General features: G+C 47.6%; 1 pseudogene; it reads right to left on the bottom strand.

The window, feature by feature from the left end:
• Positions 1-7003: 7003 nt before the first annotated feature.
• On the bottom strand, positions 7004-7121 carry LOC124728071 (annotated as a pseudogene).
• Between the last annotated feature and the right edge of the window lie 7267 nt (positions 7122-14388).

Raw genomic sequence — 14388 nt, 5'->3', positions numbered from 1 at the left:
CTCTTCTCCCCAATCCTATTCAGTACCTCCTCATTAGTTATGTGATCTACCCATCTAATCTTCAGCATTCTTCTGTAGCACCACATTTCAAAAGCTTCTATTCTCTTCTTGTCCAAACTGGTTATCGTCCATGTTTCACTTCCATACATGGCTATACTCCATACAAATACTTTCAGAAACGACTTCCTGACACTTAAATCTATACTCGATGTTAACAAATTTCTCTTTTTCAGAAACGCTTTCCTTGCCATTGCCAGTCTACATTTTATATCCTCTCTACTTCGACCATCATCACTTATTTTACTCCCTAAATAGCAAAACTTCTTTACTACTTTAAGTGTCTCATTTCCTAATCTAATATTCTCAACATCACCCGACTTAATTCGACTACATTCCATTATACTCGTTTTGCTTTTGTTGATGTTCATCTTATATCCTCCCTTCAAGACACTGTCCATTCCGTTCAACTGCTCTTCCAAGTCCTTTGCTGTCTTTGACAGAATTACAATGTCATCGGCGAACCTCAAAGTTTTTATTTCTTCTCCATGGATTTTAATACCTACTCCGAATTTTTCTTTTGTTTCCTTTACTGCTTGCTCAATATACAGATTGAATAACACCGGGGAGAGGCTACAACCCTGTCTTACTCCCTTCCCAACCACTGCTTCCCTTTTATGTCCCTCGACTCTTATAACTGCCATCTGGTTTCTGTACAAATTGTAAATAGCCTTTCGCTCCCTGTATTTTACCCCTGCCACCTTTAGAATTTGAAAGAGAGTATTCCAATCAACATTGTCAAAAGCTTTCTCTAAGTCTACAAATGCTAGAAACGTAGGTTTGCCTTTCCTTAATCTTTCTTCTAAGATAAGTCGTAAGGTCAGTATTGCCTCACGTGTTCCAGTATTTCTACGGAATCCAAACTGATCTTCCCCGAGGTCGGCTTCTACTAGTTTTTCCATTCGTCTGTAAAGAATTCGTGTTAGTATTTTGCAGCTGTGGCTTATTAAACTGATTGTTCGGTAATTTTCACATCTGTCAACACCTGCTTTCTTTGGGATTGGTATTATTATATTCTTCATGAAGTCTGAGGGTACTTCGCCTGTTTCATACATCTTGCTCACCAGATGGTAGAGTTTTGTCAGGACTGGCTCTCCCAAGACTGTCAGTAGTTCTAATGGAATGTTGTCTACTCCCGGGGCCTTGTTTCGACTCAGGTCTTTCAGTGCTCTGTCAAACTATTCACGTAGTATCGTATCTCCCATTTCATCTTCATCTACATCCTCTTCCATTTCCATAATATTGTCCTCCAGTACATCGCCCTTGTATAGACGCTCTATATACTTCTTCCACCTTTCTGCCTTCCCTTCTTTGCTTAGAACTGGGTTGTCATCTGAGCTCTTGATATTCATACAAGTGGTTCTCTTCTCTCCAAAGGTCTCTTTAATTTTCCTGTAGGCAGTATCTATCTTACCCCTAGTGAGATAAGCCTCTACATCCTTACATTTGTCCTCTAGCCATCCCTGTTTAGCCATTTTGCACTTCCTGTCGATCTCGTTTTTGAGACGTTTGTATTCCTTTTTGCCTGCTTCATTTACTGCATTTTTATATTTTCTCCTTTCATCAATTAAATTCAATATTTCTTCTGTTACCCAAGGATTTCTACTAGCCCTCGTCTTTTTACCTACTTGATCCTCTGCTGCCTTCACTATTTCATCCCTCAAACCTACCCATTCTTCTTCTATTGTATTTCTTTCCCCCGTTCCTGTCAATTGTTTCCTTACGCTCTCCCTGAAACTCTGTACAACCTCTGGTTCTTTCAGTTTATCCAGGTCCCATCTCCTTAAATTCCCACCTTTGATAATCTTCTCATATTTCTGGGTCACAGTCATGTTATAGTGTTGGAATGATATTTCCACCATTTGGCTGTACAAACTTCTTTACTCTATATTACTATCGTGATTGTAGCCTTTATATTTTCAGACGTTGTTCACCGCGCGTGTAACGACTGTATTGATGTTTATGCTGTGGACCAGTTGTTCTATGGTTGGAAAATATGTTTGCTACCTTCTGAGGCACAGTTTCGTGATTTTGTACCGAACTACACGCTTTGGACACCCAATTTAATAGACCTTGATGATCGTTTCACTTAACGACGATTGCTGTACTTGATAATTGCTCAAGGCTGAAGTCATGATAATAATACAGAATAAGAAAGTTTGTATAGTCAAAAAGTGGAAATATCATTCAAGCATCTTTATTGCCTGGCATAAGTCTTTAGAAGTCTAGCCCACCAATGCAAGTCCCACAGGCCGCCGACAAGGCTTGAACCCTTCTCACAACCAGCGCAGATCACATTCGGAGGCATCGTTTGTGACAACACATGCATGTTCGAAGTGATTTGGACTGTGTAAGCGTATTGTCATATCGCTGGCTTAGTTTTGGAGTATCTTTGCGGGCAGCCGCGTCTGTAGTGAGTCGAGCGCTGAACACGGTACTGTTATGTTATGTAGTGTGTAGCTCTGCATGTGAGAGGCTTTTTTGGTATTCAGATTGAAGTGTTACTACAAGTGGTGTTACAGTAAAGTGATGAAATATGGAAGCGATTCAGAGGAAAGTGCGTCAAGAAATAATGAAAAAATGAGCAGTGCCGTCGATAACGTGTTTATGTTTCCTCTCGTTGCGTGTCGCACAGCATTGATCATCCGCGCCGTGTTCGGTCTCCCAGAATGAACCAATGTGAGTCAGTAAAAATGAGTTACCATAAAAGAGTGCAGTCAAGTGCCAGTGTCTTGTAGCGAGCGTGAGCACGTGCGTTCGATCATCACGTTTCCGCACTATCAACAATCAGCCGCTCCGCGACGGTTACGCGCACGCTGGTATAAGTGAGAACTGAGAACTGAAAAATTAGCTTTACGAAAGTGTTATATCATTACTAGTGACAAGGAGAACTATTGCCAGATATCTGTATGTGGGACGAGCGTAAGAACTTTCGTTCGATCATTCGGCTTCCGCATCATCAACAATCACCCGCGTCGTGTCGGTTACGCGTACGCTCGTCCGAATGATATTAATCATCAAGATTGTTAATTGGGATAAATTTTCGATAAGTGTGTAGACAGTGCAACCTGTGGTTTCCATGACATCTCAGAATATAGGTGTTCATACCAGACATAGGACAGTGTTGTGTTCTAACGCTGAGTGGCTCCTCTAAACCCGCTTGCATATTTCGATAGATAATTTCAGGCAAGCCAGCAGCAGTGTGGAGCACAACAATACGATCGCCGCGGGATTACCAGGTACTTGGTGTGGACAGAGCTCACGGTCAAGAAAAGCAACGGTCACGAAACGACAACCAGTTTAAGGGTTCCCCCATCCCCATTTGTACTTCCGGGCGTGTTACAACTGTTCATAACTTTTTTTTATGTTTCCAGTGTAACAGATAATTCCATTCGAACTTCGTAATGTCTGCACTCATGAGGGATCCTTGACACATATGCAGATTCCTGTATGACGTTTATTCTAAGAAGAAATAAAGTTACGTGTTATGGCGCGCATGCAGCATCCCAGCACCCAATCAGAGCGTAGGATCTTGTCACCAGTGCCACGTTACAAAGATGCCAATTGGACTATGGTGGCGTGAAAGAACGCCGCTTTACCTCGGAGGCTGTCTCCCGCAATCGGAGGGAAACGTCAGGGATGAGTTTTATACAACGACCACGGCCTGTCTGCCCGGAAGTTATAAGTAAAGACAATACTGGCCGTGAAAGCCTACATTGTATGACACTTGCAGTTTTAAAACGGAAAAACTCTTAGCTGGGAGGGTACAGCAACCAGTAATATATAATGAAGAAACAAACAGTCTTGGTTGGATTCAAGCATCTATTTACAGTATTTACCAACTACGCTTTTCGCTTGATTCAGGCATCTTCACATTGACTAATCCGAAGTTGTCTGAATCAGGTGAAACACGTCGTTGGTAAATAAATAATAATTATAGCTCTGCAACGGAGGCTGTTTGTTTCTTCACATGTAGCTTTGGATCCCGGCGGAGGTCCGAGTCCTCCCTCGGGCATGGATGTGTGTGTTTGTCTTTAGGATAAGTTAGGTTAAGTAGTGTGAAAGCTTAGGGACTGATGACCTTAGCAGTTAAGTCCCACAAGATTTCACACACATTTGAACACTTTGAACATGTAGCTTTGGTTGCGGACACGGATCAGACTGACAATAAAATAATCATGCTGAAAGAGCCAGAGGTGATATATAATGCACAAGCTGTGTACCCCTAGACAGAGCAACGTAATTACGCGAAGATGGCGTGCAAGACAGGTGTGCTAATGTACACTACACTGAACGACTTTATATCCCTCCTATAAGTGAACAGCTGAAGCTATGGTACAAACTATGGTACGCCGAGAAACAATTCATTTTGTTATGTGTTTAATTTTCTTAACCTTTGCATCAACTGAGATACTGAAACACGTTTGGTTTTCTTTAAATGCTACGAGCAGCTTATGTTAAGACATTCGACAGCTCTTTAGTAAACAAGTGCTGTGATATAACGCTCATTAATGTTGATGTAGAAACTTTTCGCAAAATTAGCCGAGAAATGTGGTCGAATTGAAACGCAAGTCGGCCGGCATTGGAACTTCTGAGCGCCCTTGGGTGTGCTACCATTTCTTGTTTGTTCTTGTTGTTTGTACTTGTATGGCTTCTAGCCAGCATTTAGAGTAAGGTTGTTTTGCCCCCAAGGCGCTAGACGGTTTGGGCCTCCAGCCAGATTTAAGAAGTGTTTTACCGAAAGCCTTTGGCATTTTTAAAATTAATGTTATTGAGTCTTAAGTGTTGAGCCTTCAACCGTTTTTGAATTTAAGTTGTTTGCTCTTAAAGTGACATTCTTTGGGCCTTCAGCCTAATTAAGTAACTGGTTTTAAGATAAGGCTTTGCCTTTTAAACTTCTAATTTTAGTTGAGCCTTACGTTATTGGCTTTCAGCCGTTTTTAAATTAAAGTGGTCTTTCCCATAAGGCATGAGGTTGTACGGCGCATTCAGCCGCTAATTAAGTTCCAATACTAAAGCTGTGTCTATATATATATATATATATATATATATATATATATATAATTTTTTTTTTGCTCTTGTGATTTTTGATCAAATAAAAGGTTTATGTTCGTATGTAACTGACAGCCTCTTATTATGGCCCCTTTCCACAACTTAAACTACCTGTCTTCTCCTGCAGGTTTAGCACGGCGTCTCAGCTGATTTATGACTGAGTGTATTGTCAAATGGTCCAAATGGCTCTGAGCACTATAGGACTTAACTTCTGAGGTCATCAGTCCCCTAGAACTTAGAACTGCTGAAACCTAACTAACCTAAGGACATCACACACATCCACGCCCGAGGCAGGATTCTGGCCTGCGACCGTAGCGGTCGTGCGGTTCCAGACTCCAGACTGTAGCGCATAGAACCGCCCGGCCACCCCGGCCAGCAGTGCATTGTCAAGCTGATACAATTACCGTCCCACAACTGTTCCTGTGCGGTATACAATGTTGTTCATCTCCTTCATTTAGCGTTTCTTAAGCGGAATAAAGGGACCACAGCCGGCCGAAGTGGCCGAGCGGTTAAAGGCGCTACAGTTTGGAACCGCGTGACCGCTACGGTCGCAGGTTCGAATCCTGCCTCGGGCATGGATGTGTGTGATGTCCTTAGGTTAGTTAGGTTTAAGTAGTTCTTTCTAGGGGACTGATGACCACAGCAGTTAAGTCCCATAGTGCTCAGAACCATTTGAACCATTTTTTGAAGGGGACCACACTCCATCCACAAAAAACACCACCATGACGTAACACCGATGGCAGACAAAGTTTTTCCGGATATTCGCCAAACCCAAACTCAAACCCAAACCTTCCACGAAATTCCACGGAATGTAGTGTGATTCATCACTCCAAATCAGTCATTTCCAGTCATTCACTGTCAGTTGTTGTTCTTTACACTACCTCGAGAATCGCTTAGCGCTGACTACAGAAATGTGTGGCTTACGAGGAGTGCTCGACCACGGTAATCCATTATTTCTCACTCCTATAGTGCGCTCTGATAGCTGAGTGTCCATCGCGGCGGAATGCCATGCAAAGGGGCCCGGGTTAGATTTCCGGCTGTGTTGGGCATTTTCTCCACTCAAGGACTGGGTGTTGTCTTCATCATATCATTCCCATCGACGCGCTAGTCGCCGAAGTGGCGTCACCTAAAAAGATTTGTACCAGGCGTCAGGTTACCCGACGGGAGGCCTTAGTCACACGACATGTCGTTTCATTTGACTCCTTACGCACGGTCATTGTAGTAGCAAGACTGCTGGTAGCACTTTGAAATTCACGAGTGATTCCTACCGCTGATTTAAAACGGTTTTTTACAAACATCTTAAGCGACTGTTGATGGTAAGCCTTTTGGGGTATAAGGTCGTGGTCCACGAGACTCTTCTGACCCTAGAACAGGGGACAGAAGAGTTTCGTGGACCACAACCTTATACCCTGAAAGGTTTACCGGCAGCAATGTCATCCGGTCGTGAAAACCTTCATCCTATCACCTTCAGCGATACTCGGTGGTTCCTGTCCGTCAGTATGTGAGTTCTGCCCGGCCTTGGTTTACCTTTGGTTGTTCCTTCGCTTTTCCACTTCACAATCGCATCACTAAAAAACAGTCGACTTGGGCCACTTGAGAATTGATGAAATGCGGTGACGTATTTGTACTCATGCTACACGTAGTGACTATTCAACGTTCGAAGTCACTGATCTCTCCTGACCGACCCATTCTGCTGTTTCTTCTTCTTTATTCTCCGTTCGAAGAAGCCTTGGAAGGGTCAACGGTACCGACCGGCCGCCGTGTCATCCTCAACCCAGAGGTGTCACTGGATGCTGATATGGAGAGGCATGTGGTCAGCACACCTCTCCGGAGCAGCTACTTCTCAATCAAGTAGCTCCTCAGTTTGCCTCACAAGGACTGGGTGCACCTCTCTTGCCAACAGCGCTCGGCAGACCGCATGGTCACCCATCCAAGTGCTAGCCAAGCCCGACAGCTCTTAACTTCGGTGATCTGACGGGGACCGGTGTTACCACTGTGGCAAGGCCGTTGGCACCTCTCTACTGACACCGCAATATTCTCCGCCTCCTTTCACACTGTTGGGTGCACCTCTTGTAGCATCTAATGGTCACTTGATTGCTAAAAAAAATGGCTCTGAGCACTATGGGACTTAACATCTACTGTGATCAGTCCCCTATAACTTAGAACAACTTAAACCTAACTAACCTAGGGACATCACACAACACCCAGTCATCACGAGGCAGAGAAACTCCCTGACCCCGCCGGGAATCGAACCTGGGAACCCGGGAACCCGGGCGCGGGAAGCGAGAACGCTACCGCACGGCCACGAGCTGCGGACTGCGATTGCTAGAAGCACATGTGTCTCGAAGGACTATGTCAGCACCCTGAAGAGCAAATCAAGGTGCTACGTGGTATTCTGCAATTCTGCGACGCGGAGTCTTGTGGAGTCCGCAATAAGTTAGTGACCTATGGCAGACTATTACGGGAATCTTGTCAGTCCTTCACTCTGACAGCCTGTCGCCACCAAGTTATTTCTAGCTCTTCTTGAGGACTAAACTATGGTGTAGTGACTCTTTTCTTCCCCATTCTCCAAAAAACCGTTGAGAATTACTGTGCTTAGTATAATGTTCCCGGGCCCTGGAGAAATCCGAAGAATATGTTAACTCAACGTGTCCCGTTCTAAACAGTGTCGCATTTTGTTAAGTTTTAAACTGTGTGTAACAGATACCACTAATTGGGTCCTTGTTTATCGTGTGAGTGTCTTCCTTCATGTTTTATGTATGTGGGTTGTTTGTGGTAACAAATTTACGTTTCAGGTATTTCAGTCCAAAAGTCTTGCTCGGTTTAATGCATCATAAAGCTCACATTGATGAGTGATACCTTAAAAACGCACGGAACAGTCATTTGACAGTGGGGCTTGTACCGGTCGGCTATTATATGGGGCCTGCCTCTTAAGTTCAGTAACGCGTTTTTTTTTAATTTCTCACCCAACTGTAATTATTACTTCGCTATTCAAGTTCTGTGTGCTATGGGAACTGTTAGCCACAGAAATTTGTTTTTAGTTCCAAGCTGTCATTAACATTTTTTGAACTGTGACTGAAATGAGTTCCTCTAAATACAATAAATCTGTTCCTATAGGTAGACACAGTTCTCAAAAGGGTGTGTGTCTGTGATTAATGTTATTTCGTATTTGTGCATTCAGGCTTTATATTTTAAGAGTTTCTCACAAATTGAAGCTACGTAAGTTCTGTTGTGTTTCTCTCTTTTGTAAATCTATTCACTGCATTGCATTTTGTCATACGCCATTGAAATGGTTTAATAATTCATCCGTGTGCGGCTTGCGTTGATGCCGTTCATAGCTTGGCATCTTGTACTAGCGATAGTGGCGCCTCGTTCTCTTAGTGTGTTCACTGGCGCCACTACGTTTGTTCGCCTTGTCTGTCCGTGAGTGGCAGCAGCAGCGCATATCGATAACGCGTACTATGGTACCATCTTTGGAGCGGCCTCTAGTATTTCCGAGTCGTCGTGTGTCGAGCGAGGGAGATGGGATGGAGCAGCAGTGAGGTCTGGACAGCCAGTATTCGCCCGACCGCTGGCGACACACATGCTCTGTCCGACGGAAGGATATGGCCGCGAGAGTGCACGACCACGTCAAGGACCGGTTGGTTGGTTGGTTGGTTGGTTGTTTGGGGGAAGAGACCAAACAGCGATGTCATCGGTGTCATTCAAGGACCGGATTCAGCGAGTTTTACTTGAATGGACCGTGATATTCGAGTAGTGCAACTTTCACTTTTGTGTGTGTGTGTGTGTGTGTGTGTGTGTGTGTGTGTGTGTGTGTGTGTGTCCGCCCGTCGAAGTGACCTCATGGCAGTAGTTGTCAGTCGACGGTATATTCTCGGATCTTTCCCGTGCCTGACTTAAGTGGGGACGACAGCTGCTTCGTCGTTTGCTCGGTCGTCGCAGCGGACGACGCGCATTTGGTCTTTCGACCGTTTCTGGCTTCTCTGTGTTTGTGCCGTCTTATAATTCGTCCGTGTTGTTTCACAGTGACTGGTTTTAGCATTGTGGAAATGTTTTCCCGGGTCCGTGTCTGTCTTGTGGTTTTGAATGAGCGGCTATTTTAATGCTGTCTACGTACTGGGTTTGGTGAGGAGTTTTTTTTTTTTTGTGGGGTTTAAGGACGCTCAACTGCTGAGGTCTTTAGCGCCCAGTCACTGTTGTTAGAGCACATGGAATCTGGTAAAACTCAAGTGGATGGGGGGGGGGGGGGGGGGGGGGACACACCAGAAGGACCAGACAAAGATGCAGATAAAATAAGTAGAAAGGTTAGATGTCTTTGAACAAGCCAGTTAAAGTTAGAAAACGCAGAATACGAGCAGCTGCTCGTGCGTCATCAGCTACAACATCTGGTAAAGTAGATGGCAGGGACAGGACAACACTAAATTGACTAAAACGGGGACACGACAATAAAACATGGCGCACTGATAATGCCTGACCACAAGGGCACTGCGGGGCTGGGTCACCGGAGAGCAGGTAGCGGTGGCTAAACCGGCAATGCCCAATCCGTAACCTGGTCAGAAGGACCTCCTCTCGCCGAGATGGTCGGGAGGAGGTCGTCCAAGCAGTTGGGAGCGGTTTTACTGCCCGGAGCTTGTTTCCTTGGAGGGATGACCAAGCATCCCACCATAACGACACAAGCCTCTTACATACATCCCCACGAACGTCAGATGACGGGACACAATGGGAGGCTGGCCGAGGCAGGAGAACTGCAGCCTTGGCTGCAGCATCCGCAGCCTCATTCCCAGGCACTCTTACATGTCCGGGAACCCACAGAAAGCTGACAGGAGAACCATTATCAGCGAAAGAATGGAGGGACTGCTGTATCTGTTGAATCAAGGGATGGACCGGATAGGGAGATCCAAGGCTCTAAAGAGCACTGAGTGAGTGAGAGCAGAGTACATACGACGAATGGCGGTGGCGGCGGGCATACTGAACGGCCTGATGGAGAGCAAAAAGCTCGGCCGTAAAGCTCGAACATTGGTCGAGGAGCCGGTATTTAAAGGTGGCGTCCCCGACGACAAAGGCACAGCCGACACCATCGTCAGTTTTGGAGCCATCGGTGTAAATAAAGGTGTGACCGGCAAGCCGAGCACGAAGTTCGACAAACCGTGAGCAATACACTGCAGCCGGAGTACCCTCCTTCGGGAGTGAGCTGAGGTCGAGATAAATATGAACCGGAGCCTGGAGCCAAGGTGGTGTCGGGCTCTCACCCTCTCTGAAGGTGGTAGGGAGGGCAAAATCCAATTGTCGAAGCAGGCGACGGAAGCGGACTCCGGGGGGCAGCAGGGCAGACACGTACAACCCGTACTGACGGTCGAGAGAATCGGCGAAGAAGGACTGGTAAGAGGGGTGGTCGGGCATAGACAACAGCCGGCAGGCATACCGACACAGCAGTACGTCGCGCCGGTAGGTCAATGGTAATTCGGCAGCTTCAGCATAAAGACTCTCGACAGGGCTAGTGTAGAAGGCTCCGGTCGCAAGACGTATCCCCCGATGGTGGATGGAGTTGAGCCGGCGTAAGAGGGATGGCCGAGCGGACGAGTAGACGACGCTCCCATAATCCAGCTTCGATCGGACAATGAACCGATACAAGTGAAGCAGGACAGTGCGATCCGCTCCCCAAGATGAACCGCTAAGAACTCTGAGGACATTAAGGGAACGTGTACAACGGGCCGCCAAATAAGAGACATGTGGAGACCAACACAGTTTCCTGTCCAACGTGAGCCCTAGAAACTTAGTTGTTTCCACGAATGGGAGAACAACGGGACCGAGATGTAAGGATCGCGGAAGGAACGCTTTATATCGCCAAAAGTTGATACAAACCGTCTTCTCTTCAGAGAACTGGAAGCCATTTGCCACGCTCCATGAGTAGAGGCAGTCTAGACAACGCTGAAGGCAGCGCTCCAGGAGGCATGTTCTCTGGGCACTGCAGTAGATCGCGAAGTCATCGACAAAGAGAGAGCCTGAGATATTAGGTGGAATACAATCCATAATTGGATTGATCGCGATGGCAAAAAGGGCTACGCTCAAGACGGAGCCCTGAGGCACTCCGTTCTCCTGGAGGAAGACGTCGGACAATACGGAACCCACACGTACCCTAAACTTTCGATCCGTTAAAAAGGAATCAATAAAAAGGGGCAGGCGACCGCGTAGGCCCCACCTGTGCATAGTGCGGAGGATACCTCCTCTCCAACAGGTATCATAAGCCTTCTCCAAGTCGAAGAACACGGCTACCGTTTGGCGCCTTCGCAAAAAGTTGTTCATGATGAATGTCGACAAGGTGACAAGGTGGTCAACAGCGGAGCGGCGGCGACGAAAGCCGCATTGGACATTAGTAAGTAGTCGTCGAGAGTCAAGAATCCAGACTAACCGAGCATTAACCATGCGCTCCATCACCTTACAGACACAGCTTGTAAGAGAAATGGGGCGGTAACTAGAAGGAAGGTGTCTATCTTTCCCGGGTTTGGGTATAGGAACAACGACGGCGTCACGCCAACGCATGGGGACCTGACCTTCGGTCCAGACGCGATTGTAGGTACGAAGAAGGAAGCTTTTGCCCGCCGGAGAAAGGTGTGCCAGCATCTGAACGTGAATGGCATCTGGCCCCGGAGCAGAGGACCGGGACAGTGCAAGCGCACGTTCGAGTTCCCGCATAGTAAAGGGGGCATTATAAGTTTCCAGATTCAGCGAGTGGAAGGAAGGTCGCCGAGCCTCTTCTGCCTCTTTCCTGGGAAGGAAGGCAGGGTGGTAATGGGCGGAGCTTGAAACCTCCGCGAAAAAGCGGCCAAAGGCGTTGGAGACAGCCACAGGATCAACAAGGACCTCATTACCTGAGGTCAGGCCAGGTACCGAGGAGTGAGCCTTAATGCCCGACAGCCGGCGCAGGCCACCCCAAACGACGGAAGAGGGAGTAAAACTGTTAAAGGAGCTGGTGAAAGAGGCCCAACAAGCTTTTTTGCTGTCTTTGATGACTCTACGGCATTGCGCTCGGAGTCGTTTGTATTCAATACAATTCGCCAACGTAGGATGGCGGCGAAAGGTGCGTAAAGCACGTCGACGAGCACGGATAGCGTCCCTACAAGCCTCGTTCTACCAGGGGACGGAAACGCGACGTGAAGAAGAGGTAGTACGAGGAATGGAACGTTCGGCAGCATTGATGATAACAGCCGTGAGGTATTCGACGTGACTGTCACAATTGAGAAAATCGTGGTCCGGAAAGGTCGCCAGGGAGGAGTAAAGTCCCCAGTCAGCTTTCGGTATGTTCCAGCGCGAAGGATATGGGGATGGGGTGTGGTGCAGGAGACGAACGACACAGGGGAAGTGGTCACTCGAATAGGTGTCAGAAAGGACATACCACTCGAACCGACGGGCAAGAGTGGTAGAACAGATCGAGAGGTCCAAGTGGGAGTAGGTATGAGTAGAGTCCGAGAGGAAAGTCGGGGCGCCGGTATTGAGGCAGACAAGATTGAGATGGTTGAAGACATCCGCCAAGAGTGAGCCTCTTTGACAGGATGCAGGAGAGCCCCAAAGGGGATGATGGGCATTGAAGTCGCCAAACAATAAAAACGGCGGGGGAAGCTGAACGATCAGGTGCATCATGTCAGCCCGACTAACAGCAGATGACGGTGGAGTGTAGATGGTACAAACTGAAAAAGTAAAAGCAGAAAGAGTAATACGGACAGCTATCGCTTGGAGTGGGGTGGTCAATGGGATGGGATGGTAATAGACATCGTCCTGAACGAGCAACATGACCCCACCATGAGCTGGGATACCGTCCACAGGGGTGAGGTCATACCGCTCCGAGTTATAGTGGGTAAAGGCAATACGGTCAGTCGGGCGCAACTTGGTTTCCTGGAGACCAAGGACGAGCGGACAGTGCAGGCGGAGGAGCAGTTGTAATTCCTCCCGATTAGATAGAATACCTCTTATGTTCCAATGTAACAAGGCCATCGCTAGTCAAAAAGTTGGGGGAACGAGACGGGGGAAGAGCTGGTCACCTCGACGGCCGCGGAGGGCCAGGTTGCGAGGGAACAACGCTACAACCGGCGGGAGGCGGATCCGGTTCCATCGAGTCGTCACCAGCTGCGGCCGCTGTCCCTGGTTGTGTAGGAGGGGCAGGATCATTTGCCGACGAGAGGCCAGCTGAGCGCCTGGCAGCAGAGCGTCCCGGCGAAACTGAGGACGGCCGGGAGCAGCGACTCACGGATGGAGCGTCAGACGAAACGCGTCGGGATGGAGAGGGGGATAGAGATTTCTTCTTGGAGGCCTTCTTGGTGCAGATGGGGACGCACTATGGGCGTAACTTGTACAACCCATCAGGCGTTTAGGCCCAATTTGAGGAATAGTGGGTATGGTTACAACGCCGGTACAATGCTGAGTGCCAAGGTCTTAGTGCACTTAGGACCAGTGGTACACCACGTAAGGTGTCCTTCCCCAAAAGGCTCGTACTTCTGTAGAATTTTGAAAAATGGAGGTCAAACCCCAAGGGGGACCATCACATGGAAGGCCGAAACGGTTGAAACTCCTTTTAGTCGCCTCTTACGACAGGCAGGAATACCTCGGGCCTATTCTTACCCCGGACCTGCAGGGGGGTTGGTGAGGAGTAGCGAACAGAGATCAGTTCGGTTGGAGCGCAGCGGCAAGCAGGTCCGTGCAGCGCGGGGCAAGACAGGGCCACTGGCGGCGTGCTGCCAATGCCGGATCGAGGAGGGTAGCTGCAAGAGCGACGACTTCGTTGCACACATAACCCTGGACGTTTAAGTTGAGAGAAGAGTTAACTGCTAATCCAGCCTCGACTATTCCGAGATTTTGCCTTTGGTCGGCGGGTTGTTGCTCCTAGGGCCGCTGAACCTGGCGGCAACGAGTGAAGTGTTTCGAGGCGGTGAAATTTTCCAGCCGTCTTTCTCTATTTCTTATTCGTCATTGAGTTTCGTATTATTCTTATTAGTGAAGTGTAACCAGTGGTATTTTCTCCCTTGTGGCCGCTAAAGCCCCAGTTACCTGACCTGGAGGTTAGTGTACTTTTCCGGCAGTGTATCTTTCCACGACGTGTTGATGCTTTCTGACACGGCGTGTAGTTCGACTGCCTCGCGAATTGTACTGTGCATATTTTTTTGGGAGGTCTGCCTTGGTTCTAGTGTTTCCTTCGACCTTGAGTCTTTTCTGAAGTCTTAGTGCTGTCTATCTCTTCGCCCTTGCATCAAAATATTCCATCGTTGTACCGGTGATCGGACGTTAGGC

This window comes from Schistocerca piceifrons, chromosome 1 (assembly GCF_021461385.2).
Source record: "Schistocerca piceifrons isolate TAMUIC-IGC-003096 chromosome 1, iqSchPice1.1, whole genome shotgun sequence".
Lineage (NCBI taxonomy): Eukaryota > Metazoa > Arthropoda > Insecta > Orthoptera > Acrididae > Schistocerca > Schistocerca piceifrons.
The sequence above is the reverse complement of the archived record's forward strand: the minus strand, read 5'-3'. Positions and strand labels throughout refer to the sequence as shown.